The sequence below is a fragment of the Hippopotamus amphibius genome, chromosome 9, assembly GCF_030028045.1.
Source record: "Hippopotamus amphibius kiboko isolate mHipAmp2 chromosome 9, mHipAmp2.hap2, whole genome shotgun sequence".
In the NCBI taxonomy this organism is placed as follows: Eukaryota; Metazoa; Chordata; class Mammalia; order Artiodactyla; family Hippopotamidae; genus Hippopotamus; species Hippopotamus amphibius.
In genome coordinates this window covers 94,572,705-94,599,197 of record NC_080194.1, presented here as the reverse complement: position 1 = coordinate 94,599,197, position 26,493 = coordinate 94,572,705, and positions in this window count along the sequence as shown.

Genomic DNA, 26,493 nt, shown 5'->3' with positions numbered 1-26,493 from the left:
TTTATAAAGGAGTTGAACTGTGCCTTGTTGAGAACACTTAAAGTAATTAGTTACAGGGCTACTCACTTTCTTTCCTTTTTAATAATAATAATGGTTATTAATGTTTACAAATTAAAGAGTCTTACTCCAGTTGAAAGGAGTGCTGAAACAGACTCGGGAACAGAAGCTCTATACCTTTCTGTCTCGTTCCCAGGGTACTGGCACTGTAGCCATCCTCCTTTTCCTGCTGGACCATCCTTCCTCTCCCTCTCCCCTTTGTGTCCCCTCCCTCCTTGCTCCCCAGGGAACTACTAGGAACCAAGTGCCTAGAGCTTGCAGAGGTGGGAGGAACCAGCAGAGCTCAGGAGCAGAGGCTGAAACTCCTGACCTGGATGCCCTGTGCTTGACACAAAAGAGCTTGATAAATATTTGCTGGTAGGATGAAAGAAGGAAGGGGAAAAGGAAGAAAGAGTAGAAATAAAAAATAAAGCAAGAGAGAGAGAGAGAAATAGACAAGAAAGAGGAAGAAGAGAAAGACAAAAGAAGGAAGAAAAGAACAAAGGAAAGAAGAAAGAAAAGACTGGAAGCAAAAAAGAAAGAAAAGAGAGAGATAAAGAAAGAAAGGGAAGAAAGAAAAGCACTCGCATTGTCTTACTATAAAATATAACTTCAAAGACAGGGAGGGTTGATACAATAATTTGTGTTCAGCTTTCTTCTCTATTAGTCTGTAAACCAGGGGTAGTCTATAAACCACTGTAGGGGCTTAGGTCTGCCCACGACTTGTTTTTGTAAATAAAGTTTTGGGGGCCCATGTATTTATATATTGTCTATAGCTGCTTGAACACTATACCTGCAGGTTTGAGTAGCTGCAACAGAAATTGTATGGCCCCCAAATTCTAAAAACTGACTATATGTCCCTTACAGAAAAAGTTTGCAAACCTCTGCTATCATCTCTTGAGAGCAGGCGTACTGCTTGATTTGATATTGACATGCAGAGTAGGACTGACTTTTCCAGAGCAGAACTTCCCACCTGCATGATGTTCAGAAGTCCTTAAGCCAAGACAAGTACCTCTTAGCAGGGCAGGTGATGCGGTGCGGGGAGAAGGGAGGGATGAAGGAGGGTGAGCGTCTAAATCTCTGTTTTCTCAGTCTGAGAACAGGTTCTGAGAGAATGAGATGCCATGTGTCTGCCTCACGTCCACGGGGCTAAAAGCGGCTGCATCGGGCAAAGTTGGGAATTAAAAACCCACTCTGTCTCCTAACCAATTGTCACCACCTAATTTAATGTTTATGTACATCAAACAAGCCAGCATGATGCAAGGATGCGATCTGGAAGGAGAAGACTTAGATCCAAGAGTTTCCATTTACTGACCTATTTACTTTATCTTAGTCAAATCACTTAACTTTCCTGAGCTCCAGTCTTCTTACTTGTAAAATGGAGATGAACATGATTTAACTTCATGGTCTTGATGTATTAGATGAGCGGAAGTGTGTCAAAGACCTTTGAAAACCATGTAGTTCTTATGCAAACAATTATTGTATAATAGATATTATGTAATACAATAGTATGATGGACCTGGATGAGCCAGTGTTTCTGTGCTGTGGAAGTGCAGGCGTTGGTCTCCTGAGATCTGGCTCTAACAGGAGATCACATGTCCTAAAGGCATTTTTGGTGAAGCTGGACTTCTCAGGCAAACAAACTTTGAAACTAGGTAACACTTACCCCAAACCCAGCAAGCTTTCATTTTTTGCTTGCACATCTGCTGGTCACCTGGAGCTCAGTTGATCTAGACCAGACTCATCAGGGCTTGGTTCCACTTTGTAGGTCTGATTCAAGGTCAATGTGTCTCTCCTCCTCTTTGGACCAGCGCCTTCCCAAGGCATGTTCTCTTCACAGTGATAGTCAGGAGCACATGAGCCCAAGCCTCTGCTTGCCTCATATCTGTTTAATACCCTGTTGGCCACAGCAAGAAACAGGAAAGCACACTCTCCTTAGCATGGGGCCAAGGCAAGTCAAAGACCAAGCCCAAGATCCCCGTGGTGTGGGAGCATTCTCCTTCACAGATGTCTGTTGGAGGGAGTAGATATTTGTTGACAAATAATCTACTACAAGAGCCAAAGCATTAGCTACGCCGGTCTAGTGTATCCCAAGCTACTGGATTCAGTTGTCTAATTGTGCTGCCATGTTGATGTTGGTGGTGGACCATTGCTGGAGTGAAATTCACTTGCTAATCTGAACAGTTTACTCTTGACCTCATTTTTCATGTCCAGATGCAATGGACCATCAAGTAAAGAAAACTGAACAATTTCTCCAATAACTGAAATTCGCTGACCTAATTTTATAGAAAAATCTGCACTCTTTAAGAGCAAATGTGCGGTCATTTGAAAAATGTAAATACCATAAAGAAGCAGCAGGATTGAGTGTAATTATAACAGGAAGCAAAAGGAACCAGGACTAAAATTAGACTCCAGCAAGAGAGCGTTGAGGTCACCTTAAATAAGAGTGACAGCCGTGGGCAGGGGTCCCAATTAATTAATTACACCTTAATTTAAAAAACTGTCTCTGTTCTTGTGTCACCCTCACTGTCCTCTAGAATGATGTGGAATGCCGTGGCATCCTGGGGAAAGGAAGGGGTAAAGCCAGCTTCTCTGTGTTTCTTTGTTTTTCTCACTCTCTTTTCCTCCTGCTGCACAAGAGGTAAGGATAAGGTTACCATAGGATCAACAGCTTCATAAATATGCAGAAGAAAGACAAATCAACCTGAAATCCAAAAAAAATAATTAAAATATAAATAGACTTGTTTGTTTCAAGGATTTGCAATGAATGCTTGACTCAGTCTGAAGATTAATCAGTGATGGGTAATTATACTTTCACACATGCACATATCCAAATACACAAAAAGATAACCGTGGTCCCCTTTAAACAAGATGAATGCAAAAACTGTGTGAGTTTTCTGGTTCAAACAGAGGTGAAGTCACCTGAGGCTCCTTGCTGAGTTTGAATTCACTTCATACCTGTTGCTGAGCCACCAGCACGGAAAGGGGCCATGTGTGGGGTTTCCCTGGCATCTATGAGCAGCCTCCTTTTCCTCCTTCTTCCCACCTTCCCTCTTCCATCTTCTCTTCCTCCTTCCCTCCCTCCCTCTGTCCTTCTTCTTTCCCTCCATCCCTTCCTCTCTCCCTCTCTTATTTCTCCTGCAGGTTTTCCCCCCTGAAATTTGACTTTTTTCCTGCCAAAAGAGGTAAGCAATCCATCAATCCATCAACATTTATGAAAGTTTCATCACTGTGCCAAGCTTATAATTGCCAGTTAGGTCAAGAAACCCAAGCCCTGTCTTGCACGAACTCACAATCTAAAGCAGTTTTTCTCAACTGGGGATAATTTTACCCTTCCGAGAGACATTTGACAATGTCTGGAGACATTTTTTATTGTCATGTCTTGGGGTGGGTGCCACCGGAATTAGTAGGTAAAGTCCAGGGATATTGCTAAACATCCTACAGCACAGAGGGAAGACCCCAAAACAGAATTATCCTGCCCTAAATGTCAAGAGTGCTAAGGCGGAAAGGCCCTGGTCTGGAAGGAGAAACAAAATGCAAACACATTAAAAGGTGACTTGCCTCCAGGCTATGTGGAGAAAGGACCTTATATGCACTATGTACTTAGGCTTAGTAAACTGTGATTCTTGCTTCTCTCTCTCATCTCTGTGTCTTTCTAGCTCTGCAGGCTCCCAGGTTTGCTGCCACCTTTGAAAACATGGGATTCTTGATCACAGTTGCAACCTTAGGAATGAAGTTCCTCTCCCTTAAGCTACCATTCCTGGAACCCTCCTGGTAGCTCAGTATTTGGCCTTCTGGTCAGCTGTCCATCTACCCATGCTTCCAGCCAGCCAGCCAGCCATAAGCAGTATTCATTTGGCACTACTAGAGTTACTCAGACTCTACTAGGCACATCTCACTTTCAGATAAGACTTCTTGGGAGGGGAAAAAAAAAACCCATGTGTGGCATATGAATTGGAAGAGGACAAGGGCTGAGCTTTCTGTAAGTGGTTTTGGTTAATGCCCATGGGCAGTGTGCCAGCTTCCCTCTCTCGTTAATGCCCCTAGTTCCCTATCTGTTAAATGGGAGTCCCACTCCCAGCCACTGTGTTGTTCTGCAAAGTGTGCACCTGGGGAATCAGCCTGATCTCCTGCTGGAGGGAAGAGAGGGGAAGGGGAGAGTGAGAGTTACAATAGTGCATCCTGCCTACACTCCACACCAGCTTTGTAGTGTAGGGCAAGTTTCTCAGACTTGTGTGCCTTAATTTCCTCATTTGTACAAGAGAATAATGACACTTTACTAAGGAGTCACAGTGAGGATTGACAATCAATCCATAAAAAAGCACTTAGAACAGTGCCTGGCACATGATAAGAGCTCAATAAATATTAACTATCATTATTAATGTCATCACCACCAAGAGAAAAGTCACTAGTTTGGGGATCATGAAAAATTCTATTGTGTCAGAGGTTGGAGGGGAGCAGTGAGACCCAGGAATAAGACCCCTAAGGGACACTCTTTTTTACCACTATCACTTAAACCAGAGTTTCTCAGCCTCAGCAACGTTGATACTTAGGGCCTGATCGCTCTTTGTTGTGGGGGGACTATTCTGTGTAGTGCAGGAAGTTCAGCAGCATCCCTGGCCTTTATCCACTACATGCAACACAACTTTCCCCCCAGTTGTGACAGCCGATGTCTCCAGACTTCACCAAGTGTCCCCTGGGGAGCAAAATCACCCTGGTTGAGAACTACTATCTTAAACAATAATGATTTAAAAAAATCAATGATAGTGATAGTCATGCATGAGGAACCACCTGCTCATCATTTGCAATTTCCCTTTTGACTGGGCATGAGGGCATCTTCCATGTGCTGCATGTAAATGCACATGCTTCAAAAACACTTTCATTCTGCGGAATCTGAGATGCCTTCCTCCAGGACAGTCTGGTTGATTCCTCCCAGACAGTTTGTCTCTAGTTCAACATACTTGCCATGAGGTGGATGAATAACAAATGTTCAAAAGAATAAGTTCCTTCCCAAGCAGAGATAACTGAGAATCTTGAGATTAACGCATATATTTCATCCAATTATGATGTTAATATAAACATGACTTCAGAAAGATAACAATATAAATATGTATTAATCAGTAATCACTTACATATCTCTATCTGTCTTTCAGTCACAGAGACCTTGGTTGGAAGCCTCGCTCTGGCTTTTAATACTGAGTGACTTTCAGCTGCTTATTTATCCTCTCTAAGCCTCAGTTACGGCTTCCATAAAATGGGGCTAAAAATTGTACTCATCTTGTGAAAATTAAGAGAATGCATGCGAAAAATTCAGTGCAATAAAAGCACAAAGGAAGAATTAAACAAACGGTAGCTATCACTGTTGCTGAAAAGAGAAAAATGGTTAAGTCAAATAATTATTAACATGTAGGCATAGATTGGTGCCCTTCTCTCTTTCTTTTCAACTAGTTTCAAGCACTTAAACAAAATTTTGGGTTCCCAACTATATTTGGTTGAATAGCAGCCTCCCCCAGTTTATCTCCACCAGGACCCCAGAATATGACCTCATTTGGAAACAGGGTTTTCTTGCAGTTGTAATTAGTTAGGGTGTGATTATACTGGAGCTGTCCGTAGAAAAGGGCCATGTGAGAGGCAGACACACTCTGAGGGAAGACTGCCGTGTGACAGAGGCAGAAATTGGAGTGAGGCAGCTACAAGTCAAGGAACACCAAGGACGTTCAGCAACTACCAGAAACTAGAAGAGGGAAAGGAAGGATCCTTCCCTAGAGACCTCAGAGGGAGCATGGCTCTGCCAACACCTTGATGTCAGACTTCTAGCCTCCAGAACTGTAAGATAATAAATTTCTCCTATTTTAAGGCATGCAGTTTGTTGCTCTTTGTTACGGCAGCCCTGAGGACGAACATATCAACTGTCTCTGACACTCTGGTTGGGTGGATGGCGCTGTTTACTGACTTTTGCAAAAATGGGCTTCCTTATGAGTGTTTTTACTATCTGATTATTTCCATCAGAGCCATCATCACTCTAAACTTTCTAGTTCTGTTAATGAGCTTAAGGATACAGTTACTCCAAGCAAGACCTGGTATCTCTTCCTGGGCAGAGCAGCTTTGTCCTTCACAGGCCCCTCCCCATCGCACCTCATTTTCTTATTTCAAACTGCCCCAAAGGATCACGTCCTTCTCACTTTCCAATCGAAATCACAGTCTGACTTAGCTACACCTGCCAATCTTTCTACTAATTTATGTCTCACTTAAATACCTTCTGCTTATCTTCATCCTGGTAACAGGTCCTCTCCACCACGTTGACCAGTTTACGCACCACAGAGCCTGACCAGTTCACAAAGGCTCATGCTTCTGACAGAAATGGCTATTGATGTCAATGGCTTTATAAGTAGATGTTGCCATTTTGCCACTGAACCTGAAATTTAAAAAACTTCATAGAATTCTGTGTTTAAGAAGAACCATAAAGGTCATCTCTTCCAGTGTTCCCCACCCTCTGCTTCCCCTCTTCAAGGCATGAATTTTCTCTACACTTTTCTTACAATGTAGACATCTGGTCACTGCTTTAAAACCTCCAGTGATGGGAAATTCACCGCTTCTTACAATTGTCCATTTTATCATTAGACATTTTTAGTGTTAGGAAGGTCTTTCCACTGAGTTAAAATGTGCCTGTCATTGCATCCACTGGTCATGGTTTTCCCCTCAGAGCCCAATAAATAATATTCATTGCTCTTCTTAGGCACTCACATCCACTAATAGTGAGTTTCAAATTCACCATCCCACACCCACCTCCTGAATAGTTTATTATTTTTACTTCAGCCTGAGCTACTCTTACTCTTTGAGTCATTCCATAACAAAATTTAAAGTTCCTAAACATTTTTGTCACTCTCTGTTGTACACATTCCAAGTTACATATATTCTTATGGTATGCCCCTAGAAGCATCTAGAGCATCCCTACCAATTCGAGTAGGAAAAGAGTGAACAGGATTATACCAAACAATTTTTTAAAAACTGATTTTTCTAACAGCTTCTTCATCAGTGAACAAGAACTTAACAATGGGTAAAAACACACAAAATTCTACTGCTGGAGAAGTGAAGGAGCTAGAAAAGAATTCACTGAGATATCCAAGGAAAGTCAGAAAAGATTAAGAGAGAATAAACTAGACTTTGGACAAATGTGAAAAAGGAGGCAAACCTGTGGTTTGCTCAAACCTGTGGTTGGGCCTGTGTTTCAGCTCTTCTTACTGGGTAATAAACCACCCCATCTTAGTGGTGTAAAACAACAACATTTTATTATAACAGATTCTGTGAGTCAGAAGTTTGAATAGGGCCAATGGGGATGCCTTGTTTTTGCCCCTCCATGTCTGGGTCCTCAGCAGGGAAGACCCCAATGCTGAGATGATTGAAACACCTGTGGGTGTCATCACTCATGTGCCTGGTGGCTGGCTTGAATGTCTGGCTCAGCTGCACTATCAACTGAAACACCAGCACATGGCCTTTCCATGCAGCTTGGGTTTCTCACAGCATGGCAGCTGAGTATCAAGAGAAGAATCCCCAAAGTGAACTTGCCAAGAGAACCAGGTGGACGCTGCATCGCCTTTTCTGATCTAGTCTTAGAAGTCACAAAATATAACTTCCACTGCAGTCTCTTGGTTACTTCTTGCTGGGCAGAATTGCAAGTCACCTTGAAATAAAAGATGTGAGATGGGAGAATGGTGTGGCAGCATCTTTGGAAATTATAATCTGTCATTGTCTGGAGAAGTAAAAATCAACAGTGTCCAATCTCAGTGTCCAACAGAGATTATTTAACCTAGAACTAAATAACTCCCTGTGGAGGACATATTCCAAGTAAGACAAAGCTGTAACCCTCTACCTGTAATATTCTCAATCCTGTCCTCCGTGTGTGGTTTTTATCAAGAATTTTCACAATGGCTTGGCATGTTACATTCTAAAAAGTAGAATGAGTGTAATGGTAGTTTATATGCTAAGCCATGCTTAGGCATCTCCACGGAAAGACCAAAGTGGTCATAAATGAAAAATTCTTACACTTTGAGGTGTAGGTGTACATAAGGGGAAACGGTTCCAGTGTTGGTTTAATACGAGTATCAGGTTCCAGATTCTGGTCATTAGGTCTGGGAGACACAGTTTTCTTAATAAAATAATTAGTATTCATATTTTGGTGGTGATACTATGGCTGTGGCTAAAGAAGGCAATGAGTTCATAGCCCTACTTTTCTTCAGCCTGGAGCACATCTCACTCTGGTGTATGGTTAGGTCAACTATACTTTGGGTACATATATTCACAATCAAGGTGATAATTGAGAGCTGTGTACATTTATCTTTGTGCATATCTTGTTTTGATCCTTTGCACTACTTTGCTGCTTTGGGAATAATCCACCTTGTAAAAACAACCTTGAACTGAATATAAAGCATCATTCTAGCCTCTTCTTGAATTTGGAATAGAGTCTGTGGTCTAACCGAAATATAGCTCTACTGATAAGAATTAAAAAGCAAAGTCTACAGTCCCAAGGCTGTAAACAACAAGAATACCAATCTCCCTTTTCACCTTTGGGTGGTAGCAAGAAGAAATAATGATCGGTCAAAATAAGGGAAGGTCCTATCAAAGGACATCTGACTTTTCTTTAATGATGTTTCATCAGGGAGCCTTGACCATCTCAATCAGGTATGACCTGAGCATGGTAGTTACTGTCCAAACTACACATTTGACAACTACCTTACATTTTGTTGTCTATCACTGGTTTTTACCTCATGTGTGTTTGCCTAATGATGAATTTCTCTTATATTCATAGGAAGACTCTGTTGTATGTATGATGGTCTCTCTGCAGTTTTGTGTACTTTAGACGCACAATTTAGTATACTAACTTTCCAATGGTATCAGTTGTTTATTTTCTGGACTGTTATTCATAATTGCAATTCCATGCTTTGACCATTCTTTTCTTTCCATCAAGAACGAATTCCATTTCCACTTTCCCAATCCAAATGTGACCCATACCTCAAGACCAGATGCAATGGCATATTCCCCAAGGGCTTCCCAAACAGCTCTATGCTCATCTAACTCACATCCATCTCCTTCTTCCGCAATTCCTCCCATCACACTTACCATCTGTCTCGCTCACTTTGACATTTTTATCACTTTCTTCCTTCTCTTCCTACTTAACTGTTCCTTATGAGTTTGTGTTCTTCTATTAGGCTCAGAGCTCCTGGGGGGTCAGAGACCAATTACTTTTTATTTCCTCCACAACCTATGTACAAAATAAATATTTGTTAAAAGTATAAATAAGCTCAGTTGTTAGGAGTGAGGAGGCTTTTGCTGAGTGATTAATGCTCTTTTTTCTTGCCCAGTCCCCTCTTCTGACTGATAAGAGGCTTTTGCAAAAAGGCTAGGATGATCTGTTTTATATCCCTAAGGAAAAACAGAGGTACAAAACCCAAGAGTGGTTTCCCCAGGAGCCCAAGGATCAGCCTCCCAAGTCACTGCCTTGCACTTGTCCCTGTTTCTGCCTGCCTTTCGCCTGAGTACACCTCCACTAGCCAATGGCCCTATGCTGGGAGACCTGGTGCAAACTTCAGGAGAAGTCTTGGAAACTCTATTGTTAGGTGGAAGTTTTAAGAATAGAAATCATTGTGTTGAGCTGAACTACAGAGGGGCCTTGGCTAGCTCAGTCTCAGCATTGCTATGTCTCTGCCTTGAGTCCTTCCTGAGTATTCTTATATTGAGTATTCTTCTTATTGAGTATTCTTCTATCTAGGGAAGGGGGTGGAAGATTTTTCCTCTCTTCTGTGAAGGGCCAGACTGTAAATATTTTAGGATTTGTGGGCTATATAATCTCTGTCACAACCATTCATGTCTGCCATTGTAGCATGAAAGAAGCCATAGATCAAATGAGTGTGGCTGAATTTCAATAAATCTTTATTTATAAAAACAGGTGGAGAGGAGTCACCAAGATGGTAGACCAGGAAGACATTTGTCTCACTTCCTTGTAAGTACACCAAAACTACAACTATTTGCAGAGCAACTACTAGTGAGAAAAACCTGAAGACTAGCAGAAAGATTTTCTACTACAACTAAAGATATAAAGAAGGAATCACAATGAAACAAGTAGGAGGAGTGTAGACACAGTGTAACACAGAGTATGCTCCAGGATGGACAAGCCAAAAACAGGAGGATAATTACAACTGTCCACACAGCATACATAGGGAGAACCCTTAGGGCATATAGCTCTCGTGACCAGAGGGGAGTGTGCTGCTGAGATGCATAGGTCATCTCCTATACAAGGCTACTTTTCCAAGATTGGGAAATGTAATCAACCCACCAAATACTTAGAAATAAAAAACAGCAAAATTAGGTGACAGAGGAGTATGTTCTTAGTGAAAGAACAAGGTGAAACTCTAGAAGATGAACTTAGTGAAGTAGAGATAAGAAATCCACCCAATAAAGAGTTTGTTATCATTATAAAAATGCTCAAACAATTATATTCCAACAAAGAGCTTAAAAGGGAGAGAGAGAGAGGAAAAGATGCTCAAAGAACTAGGGAGAAGAATGGATGGACAGTGTGAGAATTTTAACAGAGTTAGAGAATATAAAGAAGAACAAAACAGAGCTGAAGAAATACAATAACTGAAATAAAAATACACTAGAAGGAATCAATAGTAGATTAGATGATGCAGAGGAAAGGATAAAGGAGACAGAGTAGTGGAAATCACTGAAGCCAAACATAAAAAAGTAAAAGAAAAAAGAAAAAAAAAAAGAAATGAGGATAGTTTAAGAGACCTCTGAGACAACATCAAGTGCACTAATTTCACATTAGAGCAGTGCTGAAAGAAGAAGAGAGAGCGAAAGGGGCAGAGAACATATTTGATGAAATAATAGGTGAAAACTTCCCTAACCTGGGCAAGGAAAGAGAAATTCAGGTTCAAGAAGCACTGAGGAACCCAAACAAGATGAATCCAAACAGACCCACACCAAGATATATAAGTAAAATGGCAAAATTTAAAGAGAGAATTCTAAAGGCAGCAAGAGGAAAAGGAGTCATATACAAGAAAACCCCCATACAGCTATTAACTGACTTCTCTGCAGAAACTTTGCAGGCAAGAGGGGAGTGTCATGACATATTTAAAGTGCTGAAAGGGAAGAACCTGAAACCTAGGATACTCTACTCAGGAAGATTATTACTTAGAATTGAAGGAGAGATAAATAACTTCTCAGACAAACAAAAACTAAAAGAGTTTATCAATACTAAACCTATCTTAAAAGAAATGTTAAAAGGTCTTCTCTAAGTAGAAAAGAAAATGCTACAACAAGAAGTAAGAATCTGTAGGAAAGGAAAAATCCCACTAGTAAAGGCCAATGTATAGTAAAGGCTGTGAGTCAAGCACTTAAGTAAGCTAGCACCAAAAAACAAAATAAAATAATAAAATAAAATAAAAGACAAAAAATGTAAAATCAACTACAAGTACAATAAACATTGGGGGATAAACATGAAGATGTAAATTATGACATCAGAAGCACAAATCATGGGGGAGAGAAATAAAAAATGTAGATCTTTTAGAATGTGTTTGAACTTAAAATAGTACCAGTTTAAAACAAGTAGATATAGTTATAGGTCAACATATATGAATCCCATGCTAACTGCAAATCAAAAACTTACAATAGATACACAAACACTAGAGAGAAAGGAACACGTTCATACCACTAAAGAAAATCATCAAACCACAAGGGAAGAAACTAAGAGAAGAAGTTAAAGAGCAGAGAACTTCAGAAACAACCAGAAAATAAATAACAAAATGGCAATAAATATATTCCTATCAATTAACACTTTAAATAAAGTGAGGGATTGGAAAAAGATTTTATGCAAATAGAATCAACAACAAGGAGTGTGTAGCAATACTCATATCAGACAAAATAGATTTTAAAATAAAGTTTATAATGAAAGACAAAGAAAGGCCTATATAATGATAAAGGAGTCAATGCAAGGAGATTATACAAAACTCGTTAATATATACGCAACTTATATAGGAACACCTAAGTATAGAAAATGAATATTAACAGATATAAAGGGAGAAATTGACAATAATACAATTGTAGGGGACTTTAACACCCCACTTACATCACTAGACAAATCATGCAGACAGAAAATCAATAAGGCAATAGTGATCTTAAATGACAAAATAGACCAATTAGACTTAATAGATATCTACAGGACATTCCATCCAAAAACAACAGGCTATACATTCTTTTCAAGTGCACATGGAATATTCTCCAGGATACATCACATGCTAGGCCACAAAACAAGCCTCAACAAATTTAAGAGGATGGAAATTACATCAATTTTTTTTTTCCAACAATGATGATATGAAACTAGAAGTCAGTTATAGGAAGAAATATGGGAAAAACACAAACACATGGAGACTAACATGCTACTAGAAAACCAATGAGTCAATGAAGAAATCAAAGAGGAAATTAGAAAATACCTTGAGACAAATGAAAATAAATACACAACTTCTCAAAATCTATAGGACACAGAAAAGGCAGTTCTAAGAGGGAAGTTTATATCAATAGACTCCTACCTCATGAAACAAGAAATGTCTCAAATAAACAACCTTACCTACCATCTAAAGAAATTAGAAAAAGAAGGACAACAAACCCCTAAGTCAGCAGGAGGAAAGAAATAATAAAATCAGAGAGGAAATAAATAAAACTGAGATAAAAAATAATAGAAAATAGTAATGAAACCAAGAGCTGTTTTCTTGCAAAGATAAACAAAATTGATAAGACTTTAGCCAGGCTCATTGAGGAAAAAAGAGAGACAACCCAAATAAACAAAATAAGAAATGAAAGAGGAGAAATAACAACTGATACTACAAGGATACAAAAAAAAAATCATAAGAAAATGCTATGAACAGTTACATGCCAACAAATTCAACAACTTAGAAGAAATGGAGAAATTTCTAGAAACATACAACCTTCTAAGACTTAATCGGGAAGAAATAGACAATCTGAACAGACTGGTCACTAGTAGTGAAATGGAATTTGTAATAAAAAAGACTTCCTAGGAAACAGAAGCCCAGGACTAGATGGCTTCACAGAGGAATTCTACCAAACATATAAAGAAGAGATAATACCTATCATTCTCAAACTATTCCAAAAAATTGAAGGGGAAGAAACCCTCCCAAATTGATTCTATGAGGCCTCTATTACCCTAGTGCCAAAACCAGACAAGGATATTAGAAAAAAAATTAAAAAAGAAAATTATAGGCCAATATCTCTGATGAATATAGATGTAAAAATCCTCAAAAAAATATTAGCACAGTGAATTCAACAATATGTACAAAGGATCATATACCATGATCAAGTAGGATTTATGCCAGGGGTGCAAGGATGGTTCAATATCCACAAATTATTCCATGTGATACACTTAATTAACAAAAGGAAGGATAAAAATCACATGATCATCTCAATAGATGCAGAAAAAGCATTTGAAAAAATTCAACATCCATTCATGATAAAAACTCTAATCAAAGTGGGTATAGAGGGAGCATATCTCAGCATGATAAAGGCCATTTATGACAAACCTACAGCTAACATCATATTCAGTGATGAAAAGCTTAAAAAAACAACAAAAAGCTAATACTTTACCACTAAAATCAGGAATAAGACAAAAATGCCTATTCTCACCACCAGTATTTAACATAGTACTGGAATCTTAGTCATAGCAATCAGACAAGAAAAGGAAACAAAAGGTATTCAAATTGGAAGGGAAGAAGTAAAACTGTCACTGTTTGCAGATGACATGATATGGTATATAGAATACCCTAAGTTCTTCACCAAAAAGCTATCAGAACTAATAAAAGAATCATTAAATTTTCAGGATACAAGATCAATACAGAGAAATCTATACTTCTACACTTGAATAATGAACTAATAGAAAGAGAATTCAAGAAAACAATTTGATTTATGATTGCATCAAAGAGAATAAAATACCTAGGAATAAACTTAACTAAAGACGTGAAAGACCTATACTCTGAAAACTATAAGATATTGATGAAGGGAACTGAAGAGGATACAAATAAATGAAATGATATCCCATATTCATGGATTGGAAGAATTAGTATTGTCAAAATGTCCATACCACCCAAAGCAACCCACTGATTTAATCAATTCCTATCAAGCTACCCATGTCATTTTTCACAGAACTAGAACAGATAATCCTAAAATGTATATGGAACTACAAAAGACCCTGAATAGCCAAAGCAATCTGGAGAAAAAAAGAACAAAATTGGAGGTATCATGCACCATGACTTCAGACTATACTAGAAAGCTACAGCAATCTGAACAGTATGGTACTGGCACATAAACAGACACAGAGATCAATGGAAAAGAATAGAGAATCCAGAAATAAACTCATGCACCTATTGTTAATTAATCTATTACAAAAGAGGCAGGAATGTACAATGAAGAAAAGGCAGTCTCTTCAATAAGGGGTGCTGGGGAAACTGGACAGCTACATGGAAAACAATGAAATTAGAACATTTTCTTACATCATATATAAAAATGATCTCAAAATGGATTAAAGGCCTAACTGTAAGACTAGAAACCATCAAACTAGAAGAAAGCATAGGCAGAACACTCTTTGACATGAATCACAGAATTTTTTTTTAAATCAGTCTCCTAAGGCAAAGGAAACAAAAGCAAAAATTAATGAGACAATTAAAAGATTTTGCACAGCAATGGAACCATTGACAAAACAAAAGGACAGCCTACTGAATGGGAGAAAATATTTGCAAAAAGACAGCCTACTGAGTGGGAGATAAGGGGTTAATATCCAAAATGTACAGCTTATACAACTCAATATCAAAAAAACAAACAACCCAATTAAAAATGAGCAGAAGACATTTGTACAAAGAAGACATGCAGATGGCTAACGGGCACATGAAAAGATGCTCAACATCACTAATCAGAGAAATGCAGATCAAAACCACAATGAGATATCATCTCGCACCTGTCAGAGTGGCTAACATCAAAAAGACAAGAAATAACAAGCGTTGGTGAGGATGTGGAGAAAAGGGAAACCCCATGCACTGTTGGTAAGAATGTAAACTAGTTCATTTGCTATGGAAAATATCTTGGAGACGTCTCAAAAAATTAAAAATAGAAGTACCATATGATCCAGCAATTCTACTCCTGGTATTTATCTAAAGAAAACACTAATTTGAAAAGATATACATACCCCTATGTTCATTGTAGCATTATTTACAGAAGCCAAGATATGTAAGCAACCTAAGTGCCCATCAATACATGAATTAATAAAGAAAAAATATATATATATGAGTATTACTCAGGCATATAAAAAAAAGAAGGAAATCTTGCCATTTGCAACAACATGGATGAACCTAGAGGGTATTATGCTAAGTGAAATATATTAAACAAAGCAAGAAAAATACTGAGACACAGAGAACAAACAGGTGGTTACTACAGGGGACGTGGGTGGGGAGAGGAAAGAAATAGGTGAGGGAGATTAAAAGGTACAAACTTCTAGTTGCAAAATAAGAGTCACTGGCATGAAATGTACAATGTGGGGCATGTAGTCAGTAACTATGTAATATCTTTGTATGGTGAAAATTGTAACTAGATTTGTGATCATTTTGAAATCTATAAAAATTTTGAATCCCTATGTTGTATAACAGGAACTAACATAGGGTTGTAGGTTAATTATACTTAAAAAACAAACTCATAGAAAAAGAGATCAGATTTGTGGTTACCAGAGACTAGGCATGGGGGGAGGGGAAACTGTATGAAAGCAGTCAAAAGGTATAAACTCCCAGTTATAAAATAAATATGGGGCTTCCCTGGTGGCACAGTGGTTAAGAATCTGCCTGCCAATGCAGGGGACATGGGTTTGCTCCCTGGTCTGGGAAGATCCCACATGCTGCGGAGCAACTAAGCCCATGTACCACAACTACTGAGCCTGTGCTCTAGAGCCCGTGAGCCACAGCTATTGAGCCCATGTGCCACAACTATTGAGCCCATGTGCCACAACTACTGAAACTCATGTGCGTAGAGCCTGTGCTCCTTAACAAGAGAAGCCACCTCAATGAGAAGCCTGTGCACCACAATGAAGAGTATCCCCTGCTTGCCACAACTAGAGAAAGCCCATGCGCACCAACGAAGACCCAACGCAGCCAATAAATAATTAAATATTTAAATATTTTTTAAAAATACTATAAAAAAGGGTAAATAAGTACTAGCGATGTAATGTACAACATGATAAATATAACTGCTGTGCATTATATATGAAAGTTGTTTAGAGGGTAAATCCTAAGGGTTGTCATCACAAGGAAAATTTTTTTCTCTGTTTCTTTCATTTTGTATCCATATGAGATGATGGACGTTCACTACACTTATTGTGATAATCATCTCATGATGTATGTACGTCAAATCATTATGCCACTCACCTTAAGCAACGCTGTGTGTCAATTACAACTCAGTAAAATTGGAAAAAAAAAAACCCCAACCGCAACAAAAATAAACCAACAAAAAACAGGTGGGGGACGGAACTGGGCCTGAAGCGCATCGTTTGTTGACCACTGATCTAGGGGAATGTCTCCGTTTCTCAGCCTTATCCCATTCCTGCGGCCACACTTGGGCTCCTGAGGCCCAACTCATGTGAGAACGGCTGCTTTCCCTCCCTGTCTGCTTTCCTGCTGCATTTCCATTTTGAGCCGCTCTGTTTTCCCCATGAAAACGTCATTGGTTTCTCCAACCTGCACAGCTGAAGTGAGTTTTCTGTAGCCCTGTGGCATTTAGAGTTAGTGCCCCAGAGTGCAGAATATAGTTGTTTCATGAATGTTAATTTTCTTTTCCCAAGAATATTGTAGGTCCTTAAGGGAAGAAAACAAGTGTTATATTAATATATATTTTCTTTACCTCCCCTATTACAGCTTGGTACATAGTAAGTGTTTAATAAATATTTGCTAATTGATTTATTGACACGTGTCTACAACAGTGTATATTTGTTTCTTACTCTGCGTGGTAGGCTGCCCAATCCCCTCCCCCCACCCCTCAAGATGTCCCTGCCCCAATCCTTGGAACCTGTGGATGTTACCTTACATCAGGATAGGGATTTTGCCATGGGACAAAGTTAAGAATCTTGAGATGGGGAGATTACCTTGGATGATCTGGGTGGGCCCCATGTAATCACAAGGGAACTTATGAAAGTGAAGCAGGAGGAGGCAGACAGATGACAGAAGCAGAGAGAAAGAGAGGAAGTGATTTGAAGTTGCTGTACTACTGGCTTTGAAGATGGAGGAAGAGGACCATGAACCAAGGGCCTCTATAGGCTGCTTCTAGGAGCTGGAAAGGGCAAGAAAACAAATTCTCTCCTGGAGACTTCATAAAAGAACCAGGCCTGCTGATTCCTTGACTTCATTCCAGTGAAGCTTATCTCAGCGTTTCGGCCTCCAGAACTGTAAGGGAATAAGTTTGTGTTGTTAAGAGCCATTAAATTTGTGGTAATTTGTTACAGGAGCAATAGGAAATTAATACCCTCTGTGACAGGAAAATATTAAATGATTAAAAGCACCAAGAAACATTTTTGTGCCCCTGTCTGGATGTCATGGCTTGTCCTTAAGCACAGCTTTAAGCATTTATCCTCCAGAGAGGAAGGAAATCTAAAGTAGGTGGTGAGAAAAAACTATAGAAGCGTGTATTTGTTTATGCATTAGAAAGCCATTGGTCTTGGAGACCTGTGTTTAAGATCCAGCTCTGTCACTTGCTACATGACCTTGGACAAGTCACTTAATCTCTTTGGCAGTAGAGCCTTATTGCTACAAAAGGTGTAGGAGGTCTGCCCAGTCCCCCTTAATTGGCCCCAGTGAGGCAAATCTAGCCTCTGTTTATCTGGACTTAGTAAGACATTTACTATAATTTTGCAATAAAGCTATCCAGTACGAAACCCAAGGGGCAGCTCAGTCTTACAGACAGCTGCATTACTCAAGGTGCAGAGCTGCTGAGCTGCTGTGCAACTTTGAGATCTGTTTCTGCAAAGGAGAAGTTGAAAGTACTCCAATCAAACGATGTTGCCAGGTCCAAGACCCAACAGCTAGGTGATTAGTTTCAGAAGGATGGGTTAGAGGTTTGTTCTGTTTTGGTTTTGCTTTTCTGAGCTATGCTCTTAATCACAAAGGCCCCATTGGCACACCTCAGGTTTCTAATGTCATTTTTGTGATATTAACAAAAAGTAATAATGATGGCAATTTTGCATGAATAATAACATTCTGCTAGCTGTTCAAGGCCAGTCCTTCTCTTGTGTTGCTGATGTTTTACTCCATCAATTCTCCCCACTTGCCCTTGCATCATCCAACATTGATCACCTCTGTATTTCCATTTTCATTACTAACATGGTCAAATTCTCCATACACTAATAAATGAAAAACAAACAAACAAAAACTTGTTTGGAACGCTGCTACCTCTTTGAACTACTGACTGCTCTATTTCTTCCTTCCCTTTACTGCCCAAGTACTCCAAGTGCTGCTGCTCTCATGGCTTCCTCATGTCACCATCCGTGCACTCTTGAACATCTTTCTTTGTGGTTCCCATTCCAAACAATTAACTCAGAGTATAACTACGCAACTGAACTTTTCTTAATCGACAACTTCAAAGCCCTCTCAGTTCCTCATTTTCTCTGACCTCTCTGCCGTGTATAATTGGCCTCTCCTTGTAGATATCATGCCCCTTATTTTGTGTGACTGTCCCCATCCTGATTATTCTCCTATATTTGTAAACTCTTCTTCTCTGCCCTTTGCCTTGGCTTTCCCTCTTCTCCCTGTCCCCACCTATGGCTGGTCACCAAGTCCTGCACTTAGTACTCCTCTCCTCCCACCATCCTTTCTCCTTGAGAGATCTCGTCTATCCCCATGGCCATCATTTATGCCATCATCCACATATGACTGACTCCACTTCGGACCACCATTCCAAGTTCCATTTCTACTTTTACAAATGCATTGTGGACATCTCCACATGGATGTTCAAATGACATATTGAAACAGACAGGTCCAAATCTGAACTAATGGTCACTTCTATCAAAACAGTACAGTGTAGTGATGAAGAACATGGCTTTTCAAGTTTTACAGGCTTGAGTTCCAGTGTCAGCCTCTCTCTGCTTTAGCCATACGACCTAAAGAAATTCATTTTTGTGTCTCTATTTCCTCATCTATGAGATGGGAAAACAGAAGTACCTACTTCAGAGAGTTCTTGAGAAAACTAAAAGTGAGGATGAACCCAAATTGTCACGCTTAGTGCCTGGCACATAGTTATGGTTCCATAAATATGGATGCTGTTACCACACCTACTTACCATTCTTTTTTTTTTTTTTAAAGAACTTTTATTAAGATATAATTGACATACAACAAACTGCATACATTTAAAGTGTAAAATTTGATTTTTTTTCTTATTATTAATGTATACATGGCAATCCCAATCTCCCAATTCATCCCACCCCAACCCCTCCCCCTTCCCCCCTTGGTGTCCATACGTTTGTTCTCTGCATCTGTGTCTCTTTTTCTGCTTTGCAAACAGGTTGATCTGTACGATAACTTACACAATGACTGAGCCTCAGCTGGTCATCCTCAACACCACCCTACACCCAATCAATTGTCAAGTACTGTCAATTCTTTGTTAATAACATGCCTTGTTTCCTTTTCCTGCTTTTCACATGATCAGCTGTCTTGTTAGGACCAGCTACTGCCTGCTGTCCAGTACCTTCACCATTTTCTCTCCATCCCTTCCACTCCATCCCTTCTTTTTGAAGTGCAGATTCAATACATCATTTTTTGCCCCAAACCTTCAAGGACTTCTTATCACATCATTGCATTCAGGGCTTTCCACGATCTTGTCGTTACCTGCATTCCCAGCATTGTTTCCCACACTGTCCTATAAATATCTCACATTCTACCCAAACTTACTGCATCACAAACAGTTATCTTGCTTTTTTGACCCTGTACATTTGCTTATGTGATTCCTATTGCCAATGCTGCCATATCTGGTTGTTAAAATTCCAGCTTCCCTTTAAAGTCCAAGTAAAATGACATTAGCTCTGACTTAGTGATTCTTAAACATTTTAAGTTATGACCTCCTTAAAAATCTGATTGAATATATAGATTTTCTTCAGGAAAAATGCAAATGAGCCAACAGAACATCTGCATGTAATTTCAGAGGTTCACAGACTGTCTCCCCATTCCCTTTTGATGATCATTGAATTATTTTTTATTTTCAAATTATATTGTATTTTTTGACTACTAAATTCTTAAAGTGTTATGTATCTCTTTCATAGAACTCAGCACGTAATTCCCTGTATTTCAGTTAGCTTCAACACTACGTTTCCTTAACTTCCAGAAAAATGCTTTCTTTATTGTTGTTATTATTATGTGTGTCTGTGCGCTTTTTAATAAGGTTCAAAGATCATCAACATTAGAATCAAAAGAGAATCTTGGGTGCAACTCCAGATCTCCTAAATCAGGATGTCCTGGGCAAGGGACCCAGAAACAATTTCCTCTATGCTGCCCCGTTGAAGTGACCATGAAATTTTGCTTCACCCCATGCCACAGTTGTAGGATGTACAGGAACAACTTTGGTTCCCCCCCTCATCCCCACCCCCCAGCCATTTTAGTCTGTGCCTAAGAACTGTCATGGACAATAAGAGAGCTTCTGCCACCTTCCTCCAGTTTATTTGGATTATTTCTACACCAGCATCTGGGATAGAGAATACTATGTGCTTGAGAGTATTGTATTTGGGTCTGTGGCTGCCTTCTCTGCAGATGACTTACATTGGTGAAGTGGTTTCTGCTTAGTCTTAGCTTAATACATCTTAACACACTGTATAGAAAATTCCAGCAAGTCCCCTAATGGAACTTGCCTGAATTATGATAGCAATTTGGGTAAATGCCTTATCGTCTCTCTCTGACTGTGAAGTTCTTAAGGGTAGACTAAACCAATTTCCAGGTTTGGCATATCCATTGTATAGCCTTATTTCACCCAGAGAGATGAGGTGTCTTCCTTCTCCCCACCGCCTCCCCCCATCCCAGAAAGGTCAGAGAACATTACAGCTTCCTTTTCTCCTATCTACAACCTAACCATTTTAAAATCCTCACCTCTTCCATGAAGCTCTTCCTGAGAAGTTCTAGGTACATTGACCTTTCCCCTTCTGAATTGTCCAGAGCACTTCCAATCTATTCCAAAAATTCCTTCCTAACCTGCCATTATATTCAGTCTACTACATATAACAGTATGGCATAATAGTTAAGTCATGGGTGCTAGATCCAAGCAAACCAGGTTCGAAAACTCAACCCTACACTACATAACAACATGGCCTGAACTTGGGTCTGGGACTCAGTTCAACATCCATAAAACAGAAGTAATATAATATCTACTTCATGGTGTTTTTATGAGAATTCAATGAGATAATGCCTATAAAGCCTTGGCATATGCTCAGGATATAGTAAACGCTCAATAAATGTTAGTTTTAAAGTGATGTCCTGTATAAATCAGATTAGGTTAAGTTATACTACAGTAATGAGTAACCTCAAAAAGTTGGTTCTTACAAAAACAAAATGTTATTTCTCACCCACACTACGTGTCTCCTTTGCCCAGTTAGGGATCAACTCCATATTGCTATCCTCCGGGAACTAGGCTGACAAAGGAGCTGTTATTGGAGCATCGTCAGTCATCACAGCAGAAGGAAAGGAGAGTGCGGTAAAGCAACAACTGGCTCTTAAAACTTAAGCCTGAAAGTGACACACATCACTTGCCTGTAAATTTCATTGGCCAGACTCACAAGGGAGAGTCTGACTTCAATGGGGCAAAAAAGAATTATTTCCTCTCAGGAAGGGAAGAGGAAGAAATAGTTATCTTTTCAGTCTTTCATGTATTTTAGTTTTCCATCATCAGGTATTTGACTGACATATCTTTTGTGTCCCTCAGAATTTAGCACATAGTAGGAAGCAAGTATATATTTTATTGATGGATAGTAGGTGTTCATCATGTCTCTACATTTTGAATTGAGTTGAGTGATTGAAGGAGACATTCCTCGGTGATATATAGCAAGTGTCTGAAAATGTCAAATGATGAATTGACAGCGAAGGATCAGAGATCCCTATTTTCTTAAAACAAATGAAATCATCCACCTGGCACATATGCTTAACTTGAGTATTGTCCAAGTCCACATTTCATTCAAGATTTCTTCTTAGAATAAATTTTTACTTAGTTTTCTGCAAAATCTATGAAGTTGCTGTCATTTTTACGTTTAGATCTGCAAGCGTAGGACACACAAAATTCTTTAATTCTTCCTGGGTCCTGGCCAGCAATTAGCGACCAATGCCTTTAAGTTACCTTGGGGATAAAACATGTGGGCCAGGACATCTGGGCAGCCAGTAGATATAGCTTCCTGCTCTCATAAAAGAAGATTCTCTATTTAAATGAGTCAAAGAGAGATGTGGATAGTCCAAAAGCACAGATCTTAAAGAAAATAAACCCCCCCGGTGAACTTTGGGTATCTCTCTAACTAATTATTCATTATTATCGATTATCTTGCCCTGGTTTTATCCCTAACCTTGAGTACATTTCTTTCAAGTCACTTTCAATCTCGAAACTAAAAGTCAAAATTCCTTCCTGGGGCATATTTATGGCTCCAGTGCTTCCATGGCTTCACCAGATACGAATGTCCCTGGAGTCTTTCTCCTGCCTATAGCAGATTAAGCCTCTATTGGGACAGTCTTGTATGTCTCAAGAGTTTCCTTCCTCAGTCGGCAGTGATCAGACGTCTCACATGACCTAACTACCAAGTTCTTTCGTCTTAGCACGAGAAAGAAATTTCCAGCGGGGGGACGCTATCTCCTTTCAAGTTTCCTACTTGTAACTTACCTTCTTCTTTATCCATAGGGCAGAACCCCAAATGGGAATAGAGTCACTTAATGCTGCTGGTCTGGGGTGGTGTGGATCCGGAGAGAAGATCAAAGGGTTTCATGAAATAAAACGTTGCCGACCTATTTACTAACTCACTTTTTCTTTCCTTTCTTCCTAGCTTCCTTCCTTAATTTTTATCAATATTTTGACTGAGTTATGTGTAAACCAAAATTTGAATTGAATCCTTTTAGCAACCAGCTCTTTTACAACCTGCTTTTGATACAGAGTGCCTGCCTTTAGAAGCTACATGTCTCTTTCCAATGCAAGCCTGTAGCAAAATATATCACTATTTAAATGTACTTATAACTATCTTACTTTCTATTACAAGTCAGGAGAGCTAGAATGAAGACTTTTTCCACTTTGTTTTTTTACTGTAGTATCCCAGAGATTAACAAATTGTATACCACATTAGAAGGTTTCCAATAAATAACTGCAGGTGAAAGCATGAATAAATAGCATGGTGGTGAATAGATATTGAACCCAGGCAAACCTCCTGAGTTCAAAATGCAGTTCCACACTTACTATGTAACTTCTTTCTGACTCAGCTTTTTTATCTGTGAAATGGATTACCACTTGGCATAGTCAGGGTTTAGCTGCAGATAACATAAAACGCTCCAGGTATTTTAAGCAGAAAAGGATTGAATACAGGGAATCAGGTGCTTACAAAATTGTTGAATGATGAGAGGAGAAGACTCTCCTCTAGGCTCAGCTTCTATAAATAAGTTCCAAAATACCACCACTGTGCTGACCCACTAAGAGAACTCCTATACATCTGCCATCAGAAAGCTGGGGAAGCATGAGCTCACTGTCTCAACTGCTGAATTCAAGATCAGATCTTGTTAGATGTAATCCAAGAATCAGGAAGCCACCAGAATTCTTGGCCCCAAGATCACCTGAGATGGGAGCAGTCTGAAAGCTATCCCTACAACTGCTAATTTCAGAGTCAAACTGTTGTACAAATTGGATCTGTAGTAGGGAATAAATGACTCACTTACCTCTTCTTATCTCCCTACTTAACTCATCAAGGAGTTTAAGTTTCAAGAAATCTGATTGGGTAAACCAGAGTTACATCTAGGCCAGGGCTCCCCAAGTCTCGGGCTATGGACCAGTAGCGGTCCGCAGCCTGTTAGGAACCAGACCGCACAGCAGGAGGTGAGCGGCAGGCATGCGAGCGAAGCTTTGTCTGCTGCTCCCCATTGCTCACATTACTGCCTGAACCATCCTCCCCCAGCCGTGGAAAAATTGTCTTCCAGGAAACCCGTCCCTGGTGCCAAAAAGGTTGGGGACTGCTGATCTGGACTTAGCTAGAAAGCATTCTGGGAAATGTATTTTCTGCTTCACAGCCACTGCAGTACAGGAAGTGATCCTAGAAGTGGGTACAGTGGACACTGAGCAAGCCAGGCTATCATCTCCACCATAGGATTTCAGTCAGATGTTTATAAAAGTGCTTCAGCAGATTGCTTGCCCATGAGGGGCACTCACTCAGTCTTAGCTCTTGTTATTATTTTACCTAAGAAGGTCTGTCACTTTGGCTTGTGTGATGACCCTTCATACATATTTTGTGGGCACTACAGGCCTTGAGTAGCAAGTATAATGAACTAATTCCATAAAAATTTATTTTATGTTATTGTTGGTACTGGGCTTTGGCAGAGTCTTTACACCCCTCCCCATGCCCCACATCCTTGGCTCTCTTCAGATGACTGAAAACAAAGGTGAAACCTTCTTTCTAGTCTTCCGGCTAAATGTTGCAGTGCTCCTGCTGGGGGTTTTCCCACAGCTCACCCTCCTGGAATCCACAATTTGGCTGATTGCTTCAAGCTACAATTATCTCTAGAATCCTCTCCAATTGTTTTGTCCTTTGTGGCTTTGGGGCAGGGAGTGTAGATGTGTGTGTTTATTTGTGTGTGTGTGTGTGTGTGTTTTGTATGAGAATCTACTCCCCTCTCTTCAATTAGGTGTCTTTTTCTCTCTGGGATCAATTCCAGCTCTCTCCTTTTGCTATTCCCAGAGCAAGTCCTCTGAGGACATTTCTCTCATGTCAGAGAAGTCAATCCACACTATTTTATGTGGGCCATCTACATGCCGGTTCCTATGCTAGGTCCTGTAGATCAAGATACTTACAGTACATCTAGGAAAACCCACATGGTGCTCTGGGAACACAAAATAGATGGACCTAAGCCATATTTCAGTTGAGGATCATGGAAGATGTTTCAGAGAATAAAACTATAAGCTGAAAATGGAATGAAAAAAATTAATGGGAGTTAGCCAAGTGACACGGGCTTAGGACATCAAAAGTAAATCCTATGGAAGGGAAGAAATATGCACAAGGTTATCTCCCCCCACAATAAATTATTGGTAAAAGATAGATTGTTGAGAAAAGTGAACAGAGGGTCAAGTTTCTGTTCCTCCACTTACAGATAATCCTATTTGCCTTGGAGAACTACTTGTCTGCTGTTGAATGCAGTCTTGGTGGGATTGTCAAGCCAGGTGTCCTGCCCTTTCATGACCAAGTTGTGAGCAGCTGAAACAATCTAGGCCAATCAGATACTCTCCCTGGAATTTGAATCTCAAGTGGGTTTAAAAAAAGACGGGAAGAGGCTCAAGTTATCATAGTGATGGTGGGCTCTTGGCCATCCATTATTTTAAGATACTTTGGTTTCTTTCCTTCCTGAGGTTCTTTTCCCCCTCTTAATTCTGTGAGATACCTCATGTTCACTGATAAATTTTATTTTTTGCCCAAGTTAACCTCTTGTGGCTTGCAACTAAGAATTTTATTTATTTATTTATTTTTTTTGCTAAGGAAAAGTTTTTCATAGCAGGTTGAAGTGAAAAGTAAGAGTTCAAGGGCAAAAGAAGCTGGAGACTATTTTTTAAAAAAGCTATCCCTAAACTGTTCTACATTAAAAATTAATAAAGCATTAGAAAATTAGGAGAGAACAGAAGAGGGGAAAGTTCAGTTGAACCACATGGGGAAGTTGTTTGTACTACTGCAAAGAAGATCTCCTGTCTCGCTAAACATTTCTTTTCAAAGCATTTTTCTACAAGTAAAAATGCTAGTCATGAATTGATTTCTGTGTGTGTGGAGGGGGTGGGGCAATGGAAATGGGGAAAGGGATTGAGTTCCACGTTTGCTGTGTCCTGGGGTGAAACAGTGACAGCTTGTGTGGAGCTGAGAGAGAAATTCAAAGATGATGGTAGTTGAGAGCCAGAGGGAACCATGAGACTAGGAGCTTCTCTAGCAATTTTCAGACATACTTCTGAGGGGCCACAGAATGGGAATTTGAGCCAATCTTAGTTGGACTTTCTAAGGACAGATTGATCCTTAAGTTTATATCTCTTAGTCCATTTATGCCTGAGGAGAAAAGCCTGGTGGAAGATACACCAACATGTTAATGGTAGATACTTTGCACGGCGGCAGGATTACATGTGATTTTTATTTTATTCGGTGTCCCTTTTCATAGATTCCAAAATGTCAACGATAAACAA